This window comes from Podarcis raffonei, chromosome 3, assembly GCF_027172205.1.
Source record: "Podarcis raffonei isolate rPodRaf1 chromosome 3, rPodRaf1.pri, whole genome shotgun sequence".
In the NCBI taxonomy this organism is placed as follows: Eukaryota; Metazoa; Chordata; class Lepidosauria; order Squamata; family Lacertidae; genus Podarcis; species Podarcis raffonei.
In genome coordinates, this window is record NC_070604.1 from 122,635,361 (window position 1) to 122,650,460 (window position 15,100).

The following is a 15,100-nucleotide window of genomic DNA, read 5'->3' on the forward strand; positions in this document are numbered from 1 at the left end:
GCAAGGGAATTTTTGGTCCAGCCAGTTAAAACTTCCTGTTCCTCCTGGGCTGGAGCATCTTTCCTTTTGCCTGTGATAGAAGGTGGGCGTGACCTTACCTGTCCAGGTAACAAAAGGACAAATCACACAGCACACCTCTCTCTCTTTTACTTCCTTCTTCCTTGGACCAGCTTCTAGCTAGGACTGCTCTGCTAGCTCTCAGCTATCAGAAGCACTGGGATTATTCCCTCATATGGTGTAGATCCACATGTACATATTTGTAACTAAGTCTGCCTTCAGGGATCCAACTGTGAACTGATGTAAGTAAACTTCTTTTATTGACTTTGAATAAGATTGTGGCATCTTTATTCTTTTAAGAGGGATTTAAGGGAACTAACCAGGAACGTACAATTCAATCTGAGACAGACTGAATTGTACAATAGAGAGAGGCTCACACGAGCCTGCAGCCAGCTATCTGCTGTGCATGTAAAAAGGGGAATGTAACTCTGCTATGTAAAGGAATTTGCTAGTGCAAATTAGGAAGGATATTAATAAAGAATATATCCTCTCCTGCCACCCTGAATATTCCCACAAGGATGTCCTGCTTTGGCCACAGAACTTATAGATGGAAAAGAAGAGCTCTTCGACCGTGGATTTGAAATTCACCATGTGCTGCATTTTGAAAGAAAAAATTCTGGAGAGCTGCACAGGGCTGGATGGGCAGAGGTTTGACTTGGTATAAGGCAGCTCCTTATCTTCCTCCGATGGTTTTTTGGTTTTACACACAGCTCCTCCAGAGGAAGGACTGAACCAATGGACTATTATTATTGTTATTATTAATCAAATTTATATACCGCTCTTCATCCAAAGATCTCAGGGTGGTTTGCAAGATAAAAATACAGGATAAAAATGACAATACAGTAAAGGAGATTCCAGCTAAACCTTAGGAATAACTTTTTGACATTAATCGAAATACTTTTTTGTCACTTGTACAACTTGTATACAGTGAGGTTACACCAGCACCCCCCCACAGCTTTCTTAGTCTTAATTCCCCTCATTTACTGACGCACCAAACCCGAAAGTCAGTTGCCCTGTTGTTATCTTTTCATTCAGCAGCCTAACAGCCCACGGATAGAAGCTGTTCTTTACCCTGTTGGTGCGACCAATCCTGCTTCTATATCTTCTGCCTGAGGGCAGGAGATCAAGAAAGTGCCGGCCAGGGTGTTAATCACCCCTGATAATTTTCCTCACTTTCCTGAGGCAACGTTCTTCCGCTATGTCACCCAGCGGATTCACAGGACAGCCCATAATATCTTGTGCTGTATTCACCACCCTCTGTAGGCACTCCCTATCAGTTGATGTCAAACCAGCGTACCACCCCGTGATGCAGTAGGAAAGGACACTTTCTATTGTGGACCAGTAGAAGGAGATCATCAAATGTTGATTGACATCGTTCTTCTGCAAGACTCTGAGGAGATGGAGTCTCTGTTGGGCTTTCTTAACCACCTGGGTTGTATTGATTTTCCAAGTAAGGTCTTCACTGAGATAAACTCCATAGCTGTTTGGCTCTGGAATGGACTTCCTCAGAAGGGGGTGGACTCTCCTTCCTTGGAGGTTTTTAAGCAGAGGTTGGGTGGACACCTGTCATGGATTCTTTAGCTGTGATTCCTGCATTGCAGGGGGTTGGACTAGATGACCCCAGGGACCCTTCCAAATGAATTCTATGATTCTATGCAGTGCTTTGGGGGGGGAATGCAGGGGTACACATACCCCTAAACATTAACAGTCATCAACAGGTTTACCATACTCATTGAGTCAATCACCCATCTCCTACTACCCTCCTGAGAAAAAGCCCACCCCACCCTCCCACTATATATAAGGGTCTGGTGACTTCTGCTTCAGTGTATCTGAAGAAGTGTGCATGCGCATGAAACTTATATGAAGAACAAACTTAGTTGGTCTCTAAGGTGCTACAGGACAATTTTTTAAATATATTTCGGCTGCTTCAGACCAATTCAGCTACCTAAAAGGTAAAGGTAAAGGTACCCCTGCCCATACGGGCCAGTCTTGCCAGACTCTAGGGTTGTGCGCCCATCTCACTCAAGAGGCCGGGGGCCAGCGCTGTCCGGAGACACTTCCGGGTCACGTGGCCAGCGTAACAAGCTGCACCTGGCGAGCCAGCGCAGCACACGGAAACGCCGTTTGCCTTCCCGCTATAAAGCGGTACCTATTTATCTACTTGCACCCGGGGGTGCTTTCGAACTGCTAGGTTGGCAGGCGCTGGGACCGAGCAACGGGAGCGCACCCCGCCGCGGGGATTCGAACCACCGACCTTTCGATCGGCAAGCCCTAGGCGCTGAGGCTTTAACCCACAGCGCCACCCACGTCCCTTCATCTACCTACCTGAACCCTAAACATTTTGTGAATCTTTGTACTTTTGTCCGTTTACTGTACAGTGGTACCTCGGGTTAAGTACTTAATTCGTTCCGGAGGTCCGTTCTTAACCTGAAACTGTTCTTAAACTGAAGCACCACTTTAGCTAATGGGGCCTCCTGCTGCCGCCGCGCCACCAGAGCGCAATTTCTGTTCTCATCCTGAAGCAAAGTTCTTAACCTGAAGCACTATTTCTGGGTTAGCGGAGTCTGTAACCTGAAGCGCCTGTAACCTGAAGTGTATGTAACCCAAGGTACCACTGTATTTATTTTTCCCAATTTGAACTATAAAATGGTGATTTTCTTGAGTCAAAATAAGAGTACAGTGGATGCTCAGGTTGCGAACATGATCCGTGTGGGAGGCACGTTCGCAACCCGCATCGTTCGCAACCTGCAGCACAGCGTCTGCGCACGCTCGGGTTGCGATTCGGTGCTTCTGCACATGCACAAAGTGCAATTTAGCACTTCTGCGCATGCGCAAGCGCCAGAAGTAACCCATTCTGGTACGTCCGGATTTCGGCGCATCTGTAACCCGAAAACGCGCAACCTGAAGCGTCTGTAACCCAAGGTATGACTGTGCCCCTAGACAATTTTTTAGGAAAAAAAGCACTGATTCTATGAACCCACACAGGCTGCCCACCCCCTGCCCTCCTCGTCCTCCTCTGCTGCCCGTCTTTTGCTCTCAGTTTCCGTGGCTTCTTTGTTCATGCCGCTGCTATTTGCTTGCAAGTTCAGGCGTGCGCCCCGCTGGGCGAAAGAATTGCAGAAGGAAGGTTAAGAGACCGTCTCCAATATCCGAGCACCGTTACGCGCACTCTCCTCCCGTGGGGAACAGCGCAGCAAAATGCTGCTGCTGAACCGCAAGCAGTAGATTGGCTGGGAAGGGAGGAAAGCTTCGTGCAGATTCAGTGGGAATGGAAAACTCTCAGGGGCGGGTCAAATGCTAAGGATTCGCCTTCATTCAAAACGTTAAGGGCAAGACGACGATTGAATTCCTGGATGAAAAACGAAGGGCTTCTTTTAAAAAATCGTTGCCATGTTTTATACATTGACATCAACCGCGAATCCTTTATTGCAGAGTTTCACAAGCAAAGGAGAGGTCCATAAGAATATGATGGAATTTTATAAAACAGTGTGAATAAAGGCCCCCGTAGTCTCTCCTAATTCTAGAATTTGTGGACCTCCAATTAAGCTCAATATTGGAAGATTCAGATCAAAGAAAAGAAAAGCATAGGGTGTTTTTGGAGCAGGAACTCGGGGGAACTGAGTTCCCATACCTTCTTTAAAATTAAATATTTTTTTCCAGTGGCAGGGCTGGAAGAGACTTAGACCCAACACCTGAGCCAAAAATCCACCTACAGTGGTACCTCAGGTTAAGAACTTAATTCGTTATGGAGGTCTGTTCTTAACCTGAAACTGTTCTTAACCTGAGGTACCACTTTAGCTAATGGGGTGTGATGGCCTGGGACATGGACACAGACTCGGAACCGGAGGAGTCTCAGTCTGCACCAGATCCTTTGCCTCAGGTGGCATCTGAACCAAGTCTGGGGCCTGATCCTGAAGAGTCCCAGTCTGAACAGGTTCCCCTGGAACAAGCACCAGCTGTGCTGAGTCAGGGGCCTGATCCTGCCCTGGCTCCAGATGCGGGGATGACCTCGTTGCCTCCAGCTGGGCCATCACTTACAGCTGCTCCACTACCGGTTGGGTCAGGGGAGGCTGAGGCGGCCCCTGGGTCTAGTCACCCACCGACGTCTCCCAACCTGCAGAGACTGAGGTCTGAGAGAAGGAGAGACCTGAGGACTCGCAGGAGGAGTGCTCGTCTTCGGTCAAAACAGGGAGGTGAGTCGCCGGGGGATCAGGACTGGCTGTTACTCTGACTAAGATAAAAGGCTATCAGACCCTGCCCCAGGTTGTGGGAGCAACATTGCTGTTTGCCAGAACCTGCCTGAGATCCTGTACCTGACCTAGCCTGGTTTCCTGCCTTGGCCCTGTTGGACTGACTCCTTGAAGAACCCTTGGATTTGGGACTGGACCTGGACCTCATTACTCGGGTTACCCCCGGGCCCAGCACATGGGGCCTCCCGCTGCCGCCACATGATTTCTGTTCTCATCCTGAAGCAAAGTTCTTAACCCAAGGTACTATTTCTGGGTTAGCGGAGTCTGTAACCTGAATTGTCTGTAACCCGAGGTACCACTGTATATCTGTAATCAATAAAGTTGTGGCCATTTCTGATCCAGATCATTGTCTACTTGAGCTTATTAACCACGTCTTACATTTAGCCACTGCTCGGGGGGCGGCGGCACTGCAATAATCTGGGGGGACTGAGCCCACAATAAACAATAAACATCGGGGTCCATTCCCCCACCCTTTTTCCAGAAAAAAGCACTGCCTGGAAGTTACCAGAACATAGGCAACAGAAGTTGGGGTGTCTCTGCCCAAATGGGGTACAGCTGGGCCACCAGGTAGAAAAGAAGATAGAGGAAGAGACATGAATATTGCTCATATTTGATGCTTTTTGGTTTATAACATTAGCAGTTCAGGGCAGCCTGACATCAACCGGGGAAAAGCTTTAAATATCTGGAGTCGCTGAATTCCTTGGGTGCCACCGCCAGCCAACCGAGGCCAATTTTATTTTAAAAACCACGACATTCAAAGAGGAGTAGAGATAGCAGATTGGAAAGAAATCAACCTTCTCTGAACCCAAATTAAAAGCAGCAACAGACTTTTCTGTGCAGCATTATTTTTAAGCTTGTATTGACACTGTTGCAAAGCGGCGTGGCTCACTGAGTGCAAAGCGAACAGCTTGGGTACTGTAGCACAGATCAGAACACTGGCAGCAAAAGCTTGCAAATACTAGAGGCACACATTGCCGGCTGCTTAGCAGGGCTGGATGACAATTCCTGATGAGAAAATGTTCTCGGGATAAAGTGGTTTTTGTGTGTAATCTGCACAAGAAAACAAGCGTCAACGTTGCTCACTGAAAGCATCACCGGGAAAAGCAGCCTGTATAAAGTATACAGATATGAAGAGCAACTACTCGATTCTGTACTTAAAAATGGAAAGCGTAATGTTGGATAGTCAACAAAAGCGGTTTAAAGACTGTCTCAAGGCAAATCTAAAAAAAAAAATGTAGTATAAACACCAACAGTTGGGAAACACTGGTCTGTGAGCGCTCCAATTGGAGAACAGTCTTTACCAAAGGTGTCATGGGCTTTGAAGACACGCGAACTCAGGACGCAAGGGAGAAACGTGCTAAGAGGAAGGCACGCTTGGCAAACCCTCACCGTGATCAACTCCCACCTGGAAACCAATGTCCCCACTGTGGAAGGACGTGTGGGTCCAGAATTGGCCTCCACAGTCACTTACGGACTCACTGTTAAGACTGTGTTCATGGAAGACCATCTTACTTGGCTACAAGGGACCACCAAAGAAGAAGAAGGTATCTGAAGAAGTGTGCATGCATACGAAAGCTTATACCCAGACAACCTAAAGTGAATCCCAAAATGGAATTAAGATTGCTGGAAGAAATATCAACAACCTCAGATATGCAGATGACACAACCTTGATGGCAGAAAGTGAGGAGGAATTAAAGAACCTTTTAATGAGGGTGAAAGAGGTGAGAGCAAAATATGGTCTGAAGCTCAACATCAAAAAAACGAAGATCTTGGCCACTGGTCCCATCACCTTGAAGGGGAAGAAATGGAGGCAGTGAGAGATTTTCCTTTCTTGGGCTCCATGATCACTGCAGATGGTGACAGCAGCCACAAAATTAAAAGACGCCTGCTCCTTGGGAGAAAAGTGATGACAAACCTAGACAGCATCTTAAAAAGCAGAGACATCACCTTGCCAACAAAGGTCCGTATAGTTCAAGCCATGGTTTTCCCAGTGGTGATGTATGGAAGTGAGAGCTGGACCATAAAGAAGGCTGATCGCCAAAGAATGGATGCTTTTGAATTATGGTGCTGGAGGAGACTCTTGAGAGTCCCATGGACTGCAAGAAGATCAAACCTCTCCATTCTGAAGGAAATCAGCCCTGAGTGCTCACTGGAAGGACAGATTGTGAAGCTGAGGCTTCAATACTTTGGCCCCCTCATGAGAAGAGAAGACTCCCTGGAAAAGACCCTGATGTTGGGAAAGATGGAGGGCACAAGGAGAAGGGGACGACAGAGGACGAGATGGTTGGACAGTGTACTCAAAGTTACCAGCATGAGTTTGACCAAACTGCAGGAGGTAGTGGAGGACAGAGGTGCCTGGCGTGCTCTGGTCCAGGGAGTCACGAAGAGTCGGACATGACTAAACGACTAAACAACAAGAACAGAATGTGTGCTTTTATTTAAAATGCATCTCTAGGTTATTTGTGGGGCCTGCCTGGCGTTTTTACATGAGTAGAATGTGTGCTTCTTTTTAAAATGCATCTCTGGGTTATTTGTGGGGCATAGGAATTCGTTCCTTTTTTTCCTTCAAAACATAGTCCGGCCCCCCCACAAGGTCTGAGGGACAGTGGACCGACCCCCCTGCTGAAAATTTTTGCTGACCCCTGTTTTAGTCCAACACTCTAACCACTACACGACAATGTCTTAGCATATTAGAGAAAAATATGGGTGTAATTTCATTCTTGTTCCAGAGCCCTCATTGGTTCTGATTAACATCCTCTCATTCCAGCATCTTGTTCCCTCCTGAACTTTGTAAGACCAGGCCGTCAAAACCTCCCATCTAACAAACTTGACCTTACAGCATTTCATTGATTGTTGCCTATTATCTCACAGAGGCTATTAAGGGGAAGCATGAAATGTGAGTTTTGCTCTCCTTTGAGCTTCGCTCGTGCTAGTTAACCTCTCTCTGTGTTGCAGCTAATTAGCTGCTTTTGCTAAATGTTTGCAAAACAGGGGTGAGCAAAACAAAATTTTGCCTACTCACACTTCTCCATCTCAGTCTTTCTCGTAAGGAGCGAGGGAGGGGGGAAAACAATGTTGGGATACTGCCAGGGAGATAAAGTCCATCTGAGCCCCCAAGCTCGGTGTCGGACGATCCATCGACCTCCCGTAGTCAGGCAATATCAGCAATTCAGCGACACTAAGCCTCAGGCTTAGTGCACACTCTAACAGCAGAATTCACACAGCAAAAAGTTGCACAGCATGAGAGCAGAACATGCATATTTACAGTTTATTAGGCGTTGGTCAGAACAAAGAAAACATGACCGTCTGCTCCGACTGCTCAGGCAAAACAACAGAAAACGAAAGGAACAGACAACATAAACATCCTGTGAGACAGGAAATTACGCAGGCTGTTATACAAACATCCTGCTCCCTTTTAAGGTGGAACGGAAATATCCTAACATCCTCCCCCTTTCCGTGTAACCTGTAGTACCTGTGGTTCAACTCAATTGCAACCTTTGAGCGTAAACCTTCAGTTGTTCTCTGTTAACAACCTTAGACAACAGATCAGCAGGAATTTCATTTCCTGGCATGTAGGACACCTGAATGAGTCCTTTCTGAATACACTCTCTTGCACGATGTAGCTTAATCTGCAAGTACTTGGTTCTTTGCTTGCAACTCTCTGAGTTCAGCAAAGCCAAACAAGATCTATTGTCTTGATACACTTGTATAAGACATTTCACAGAAACCCCAATGTCCTTAAACAGTTGCATCAACCATTCACAATCCATGAGTGAAAATGACAGAGCATTGAGTTCTGCTTCACAGGAACTTAGGCTAACTGTCGTCTGCTTTTTGCACAACCAGTCAAACAGGCAGTGGTTGTACATGTAGCATACTCCAGAAGTGCTTGTACCATCCGTGGTGTCACTTCCAAAACTTGCATCTGCAAAGATTTCAAGACCTCCAGTCTTCTGACTGGTGAACCTCAGCCTGTAGTGCATAGTCCCTTTCAGAGCTTTCCAATCCTGAACAGTAGGATTGTTAGCATGTCTGCTAAGCAGGTTAGTGCTTACAGCAATGTCAGGTCTTGAACATCTAGCAATGAAATTCAACTTGCCTAGAATGCATCTGTACAGCGTTGTGTCAGAAAACGCTTCAGCAGTACTATCTACCTGGTAACCTGTCACCATCGGTGTGTCTGCTGGGATTGCATCAACCAAATTCAACCTGGTTAATACATCAGTAATTTTCTGTGTTTGGTGTACCAGAAAATTACCTGCTTGGTCCCTCTCCACCTGCAGAGAAAGATAGTTGGATACCTCACCAAGATCCTTCATGTCAAAGTGCTCCTTCAGCTGAGCTAGGGTGCTTTGGTAAAAAGCCTGATTCTTCCAAAACATCAGAAGATCATCAACAAAACATAAACAATACAGTTTGTTTTGCCCCTCCTCCTTGACAAACACACACGGATCAGCTTTGCCCTGGTGAAAACCTAGAGAAAGCAACGTTTCAGTGAGTTTTGTGTTCCAACACCTGGCACTCTGCTTGAGACCATACAAGGATTTCCGCAGTTTACAGACCATTCCCTTCTGTATCTGCATCCCGTCAGGTGGAAGCATGTACAGCTCCTCCCCCAAAATCCCATACAAAAAAGCTGTATTTATGTCATGATGGGAAACATGCAGTTTCTCCTCCGCAGTGATCTTGAGCATCAGCCAAATGCTCTCATATTTGACCGTGGGCGAGTAGGTCTCGTGGTAATCCTGCCCTGGTACCTGTGAAAAACCTCTGGCAACCAGTCTGGCTTTGTGTCTGACAACCTTGCCATTCTGGTCTGTCTTGGCCTTGAAGACCCATTTGCTGCCAACCAGTCTCATCCCTGGGACTACCGGTACCAGCTCCCAAGTTTGGTTCCTGTTCAAGGAATCAACTTCAGCCTTCATGGCATTAAGCCAAGGCTCAGCATCTTTAGAGGTTAACTCCTGGACCTCTTTGAAGCTTGAAGGTTCCCACACCTTCTCTGAGCTACTAAGAACAGCAGTTGCCGTCTTAGCAAACTCATCAGCAAATCTCTTTGGAGGTTTGCCTTTGGTCGCCCTTTCAGACCTGCGAACTAGACGCAAGTCTTCTTGACTCATCTCCTCTTTCTTAGGAGAAAAGTGACCAATGGTGAACAGTGGTTCTTCCAGTTCATTGTCAGACTCATCAGATGGTCTGACTGAGGCCTTTGCGCTCTTGTAGTCTGCTGTGTCATCACTGTCACTGACAGCAGCAGCAGCGCCGCCCACTGAACTGGAATCCGAACTCTGATCATCATCATCATCATCATCCTCAGTTTCCTCAGCTTTCTCAGCATGATCTGCTTTCTTCACATCACCTTCATCCTCCTCTGGGTAACTCTGGAAAATTCCCACATTTTCCCCCCACTTAGGATTGTACTCAACACTCCTTGTGAACTTTATGGATTTTGAGTTAGTCATACATACCCTGTATGCACCTTTTTCGTACCCCATGAACAAACCATGTGCCCCACGCTTCCCAAGCTTGTTGCTTTGTGGGGTGTGCACCCACATGTCAGAACCAAAGATTCTCAAGTGCTTGACATTAGGTTTCTTACCAAACATCTTCTCATAGGGAGTGCAGCCAATAGGTGATGACAGTCTCCTGTTAAAAGAATAAACAAAATTCCCCAGAGCCTCCCCCCAAAACTTCTCAGGGAGATTGGCATCATGCAACAAGGTTTTTATCCCTTGCAGCAACGTTTGATTTGCTCTTTCCGCAAGCCCATTCATCCATGGCGATCTGTTGTTGTTGTTTAGTCGTTTAGTCGTGTCCGACTCTTCGTGACCCCATGGACCAGCGCACGCCAGGCACCTCTGTCCTCCACTACCTCCCGCAGTTTGGTCAGACTCATGTTTGTGGCTTCGAGAACACTATCCAACCATCTCATCCTCTGTCGCCCCCTTCTCCTTGTGCCCTCCATCTTTCCCAGCATCAGTGTCTTCTCCAGGGAGTCTTCTCTTCTCATGAGGTGGCCAAAGTACTGGAGCCTCAGCTTCACGATCTGTCCTTCCAGTGAGCACTCAGGGCTGATTTCATTAAGAATGGATGCGTTTGATCTTCTTGCAGTCCATGGGACTCTCAAGAGTCTTCTCCAGCACCATAATTCAAAAGCATCAATTCTTCGGCGATCAGCCTTCTTTATGGTCCAGCTCTCACTTCCATACATCACTACTGGGAAAACCATGGCTTTAACTATACGGACCTTTGTTGGCAAGGTGACGTCTCTACTTCTCAAGATGCTGTCTAGGCCTGTCATTGCCCTTCTCCCAAGAAGCAGGCGTCTTTTAATTTCGTGGCTGCTGTCACCATCTGCAGTGATCATGGAGCCCAAGAAAGTAAAATCTCTCACTGCCTCCATTTCTTCCCCTTCTATTTGCCAGGAGGTGATGGGACCAGTGGCTATGATCTTCGTTTTTTTGATGTTGAGCCTCAGACCATATTTTGCGCTCTCCTCTTTCACCCTCATTAAAAGGTTCTTTAATTCCTCCTCACTTTCTGCCATCAAGGTTGTGTCATCTGCATATCTGAGGTTGTTGATATTTCTTCCGGCAATCTTAATTCCAGTTTGGGATTCATCCAGCCCAGCCTTTCGCATGATGTATTCTGCGTATAAATTAAATAAGCAGGGAGACAAAATACAGCCTTGTCGTACGCCTTTCCCAATTTTGAATCAATCAGTTGTTCCATATCCAGTTCTAACTGTAGCTTCTTGTCCCACATAGAGATTTCTCAGGAGACAGATGAGGTGATCAGGCACTCCCATTTCTTTAAGAACTTGCCATAGTTTGCTGTGGTCGACACAGTCAAAGGCTTTTGCATAGTCGATGAAGCAGAAGTAGATGTCTTTCTGGAACTCTCTAGCTTTCTCCATAATCCAGCGCATGTTTGCAATTTGGTCTCTGGTTCCTCTGCCTCTTCTAAATCCAGCTTGCACTTCTGGGAGTTCTCGATCCACATACTGTTTGAGCCTTCCTTGTAGAATTTTAAGCATAACCTTGCTAGCGTGTGAAATGAGTGCAATTGTGCGGTAGTTGGAGCATTCTTTGGCACTGCCCTTCTTTGGGATTGGGATGTAGACTGATCTTCTCCAATCTTCTGGCCACTGACAAGTCATGCTGGATTCCCTTCTCAGTCAGGAAAGCTTCAAACTGCTGAGAAGTGAACTCCCCGCCCCGATCAGTAAACAGACAGCCAATACGTTTACCATGAGCATTCTCCAACCAAGCACAGAACGCCTTGAACTTAGGAAATGCTTGCGATTTCTGCTCGAGCATAAACACATGAATGTACCTGGAAAAAGAATCAATTAGAACCATGAAGTACCTTGCTCCTCCCAAAGAGGGCGCTAGAGGACCTACCAGGTCTGCGTGAACTAGCTGGTAGGGTTTGGAAGCCTGCCTGCTAGACTCCTTGCCTTTTGGAGCAACCTTCACCTTGTTCTCTGCACAAGATACACATTTCATGTGAAATTTACAAGGTTTGACGTCCAAACCTTCAACCAACCCAGGCATCTTGGCTAGCGCTTGCCAAGAGAGGTGACAAAATCTGCGATGTGCATCGTGAATGCATCCTGCATGAAGAACCTTGTTAGTTTGTGCAACACAACAAGAATCAGCATTAGACATAACAGCATTGTCATCATAAGTTAGACTGAACAAACCATCCATCAACTTTGCATGCAAAATGTCCTCTTTGCCTTTTCTGATGACACAGACAGTCCTCTTGAAGGAAACCTCAAAACCACGCCCAGTCAGCTGTGGTACACTAATCAAATTGTCCGCAGCTCCTGGAACAAAAAGTACATCTCTGATGGTAGTATGCAGACTTGCAAGTTTCACAGTCCCAACTCCTGTAGCTTGCAAAGTCCTTCCATCAGCCAGGTGGACCTCTCCATCTTGAGGTATGAAGGAGATAAACAGATGGCGGTCTTTGGTGAGATGGCGCGTCGCCCCAGAGTCCACAACAAACCTGGCCTTGGCCTTGTTTCCCACCGGCGTGGGCTTTTGCAGCTTGCCTTTAGCCTTTGGTGAAGCTGTGCCAGCAAACATTGCCTTGTTTTCCACTGGCGAGGGCTTTTGCAACTTGCCCCCCTGCTCCTGGCCATCAGACATGCCTTTAGCCTTTGGTGGAGCTGTGCCAGCAAACATAGCCTTGTTTTCCACTGGCATGGGCTTTTGCAACTTGCCCCCCCCCCCGCTCCTGGCCATCTGCAGGCTTTATCCTTTGTTTACACCTGGCCTTCCGGCCTCTGCAAACGCTCTGACCTTGGTTCTCACGAGAAACAGAGCTCTCAGCTGCCGACTCCTTGGCTCCCCCTGGAGGCTGGAATGCTGCCTGGGATGACGTGGCAGTCTTCTCCCCCTGCAGCTTGCAACCGGTGCCCTCAGCATCCCTGCATTCACTAGCATTCTGGGAAACAGCCAGGACCTCCGATGCATTCAAACCCTGGGCTGGGGTGATTGGCAGGTGGGCCTTTTTCAAAGCATCCCACATGTCATGTGCCGTGAGATTTCCAGCAAGCGTCTTTATTTCCTCCAGAGAGACGGATAAGACTATTACGTCAATGGCCCTCAAATTCTGGCCCTGCCATTTCTCTGTCCGAGGAACTGGAGTGGCTTCAGAGACAGTATGCCAGACTCCAAACTGACGCAGCAAACTCTCACACCATTTTGCCCAGCTCTGATAATTGTGCCGATTTAACTTTGGGCACTCAGTGGCCTCCGAAGCTTGGAAAAACTCCATTCCAGCTTTTTACGTGAGCCGTTATTCCTTCAAAGACGTTTTATCTCGGCAGCTCATAAATCACGATGCCTCTGGCTCGGCTCCCAGGCCAATTAGCTTTGCCGGACATCAAAGGCCTTTTCCGCGGCACCCAGAAAAGCCTCTGCTTTCACTTTTCCAGCACATACCTTTCAGCAGTCTGTCGCTGTCTTACTCTCCTGCAAGTGCCGTGAATCTGGGCCCGAAACCTGTTGTTGGGATACTGCCAGGGAGATAAAGTCCATCTGAGCCCCCAAGCTCGGTGCCGGACGATCCATCGACCTCCCGTAGTCAGGCAATATCAGCAATTCAGCGACACTAAGCCTCAGGCTTAGTGCACACTCTAACAGCAGAATTCACACAGCAAAAAGTTGCACAGCATGAGAGCAGAACATGCATATTTACAGTTTATTAGGCGTTGGTCAGAACAAAGAAAACATGACCGTCTGCTCCGACTGCTCAGGCAAAACAACAGAAAACGAAAGGAACAGACAACATAAACATCCTGTGAGACAGGAAATTACGCAGGCTGTTATACAAACATCCTGCTCCCTTTTAAGGTGGAACGGAAATATCCTAACAAACAAAACCACGGCTTTGATAAAAACATAGCATAAGAACTTAAGACCAGTCTGCCAGCGACCTATCTGGGCCATCACCCTCTTCTCACAGTGACCAACCGACTGCCTGAGGGAAAGCAGCAAGGATTGTTTCGAACACAACACCCCTCTCCTCTCCTGGGGTTTCCAGCAACTGGGATTCAGAAGCATTGTGGAGGCAGAGCATGTGGGAATGTTCAGGGTGGCAGGAGAGGATATATTCTTTATTAATATCCTTCCTAACTTGCGCTAGCAAGTCCCTTTACTTAGCAGAGTTTACATTTCCCTTTTTACATGCACAGCAGATAGCTGGTTGCAGGCTCGTGTGAGCCTCTCACTAGTATACAATTCAGTCTGTCAGATTGAATTGTATAGTTCCTGGTAAGTTCCCTTGAATCCCTCTTAAAAGAATAAAGACTCCACAATCTTATTCAAAGTCAATAAAAGAAGTTTACTTACATCAGTTCACAGTTGGATCCTTGAAGGCAGACTTAGTTGCAAATATGTACATGTGGATCTACCCCATATGGGGGAATAATCCTATTGCCTCTGCTAGCTGAGCTCTAGCAGAGCAGTCCTAGCTAGAAGCTGGTCAAACGAAGAAGTCAAAAAGAGAGAGGTGTGCTGCGTGTTTTGTCCTTTTGTTACCTGGACAGGTAAGGTCACACCCACCTTCTATCACATGCAAAAGGAAGGATGCTCCAGCCAGGAGGAACAGGAAGTTTTGACTGGCTGGACCAAACATCCCCTTGCATGTCCACTCTAGGAAAACAAGGAATGTTGTACTTGACTGCTCCCAGTGGTTTACATCCCACAGAGCATAGCTGTCCTGGCTAGTAGCTGTTTATAACCTTCGCCTCCTCCATTAATTTGTCTCATCCTCTTTTAAAGCCATCAAGGTTGGTAGCCATCACTCCTTCATGGAGTTCCACAGTTTAACTCTCCACTGCAGGAAGAACTTATCTGTCCTGAATCTTTCAACATTTGACTTCCATAGGATGTCCATGAGTATCCATGCCAGGCATAATTCTATAAATTCCTATCATTGTCTGCTACTCACCTTTTCTCTAAATTAGGTAAAGGGTAAAGGGACCCCTGACCATTAGGTCCAGTGATGGCCGACTCTGGGGTTGCAGCGCTCATCTCGCTTTATTGGCCGAGGTAGCTGGCATACAGCTTCCGGGTCATGTGGCCAGCATGACTAAGCCGCTTCTGGCGAACCAGAGCAGTGCACGGAAACGCCGTTTGCCTTCCCGCCAGAGCGGTACCTATTTATCTACTTGCATTTTGACGTGCTTTCGAACTGCTAGGTGGGCAGGAGCAGGGACTGAGCAATGGGAGCTCACCCCATCGTGGGGATTCGAACCACTGACCTTCTGATCGGCAAGT

At 47.2% G+C, this 15,100-nt stretch overlaps 1 protein-coding gene across 1 annotated transcript in view; it reads right to left on the reverse strand.

Moving 5' to 3' along the window:
* OTOF (otoferlin) overlaps window positions 1-15,100 on the reverse strand; it is a 199,326-nt gene that overhangs the window by 146,647 nt on the left and 37,579 nt on the right. The gene's annotated exons all lie outside the window — the stretch shown is intronic.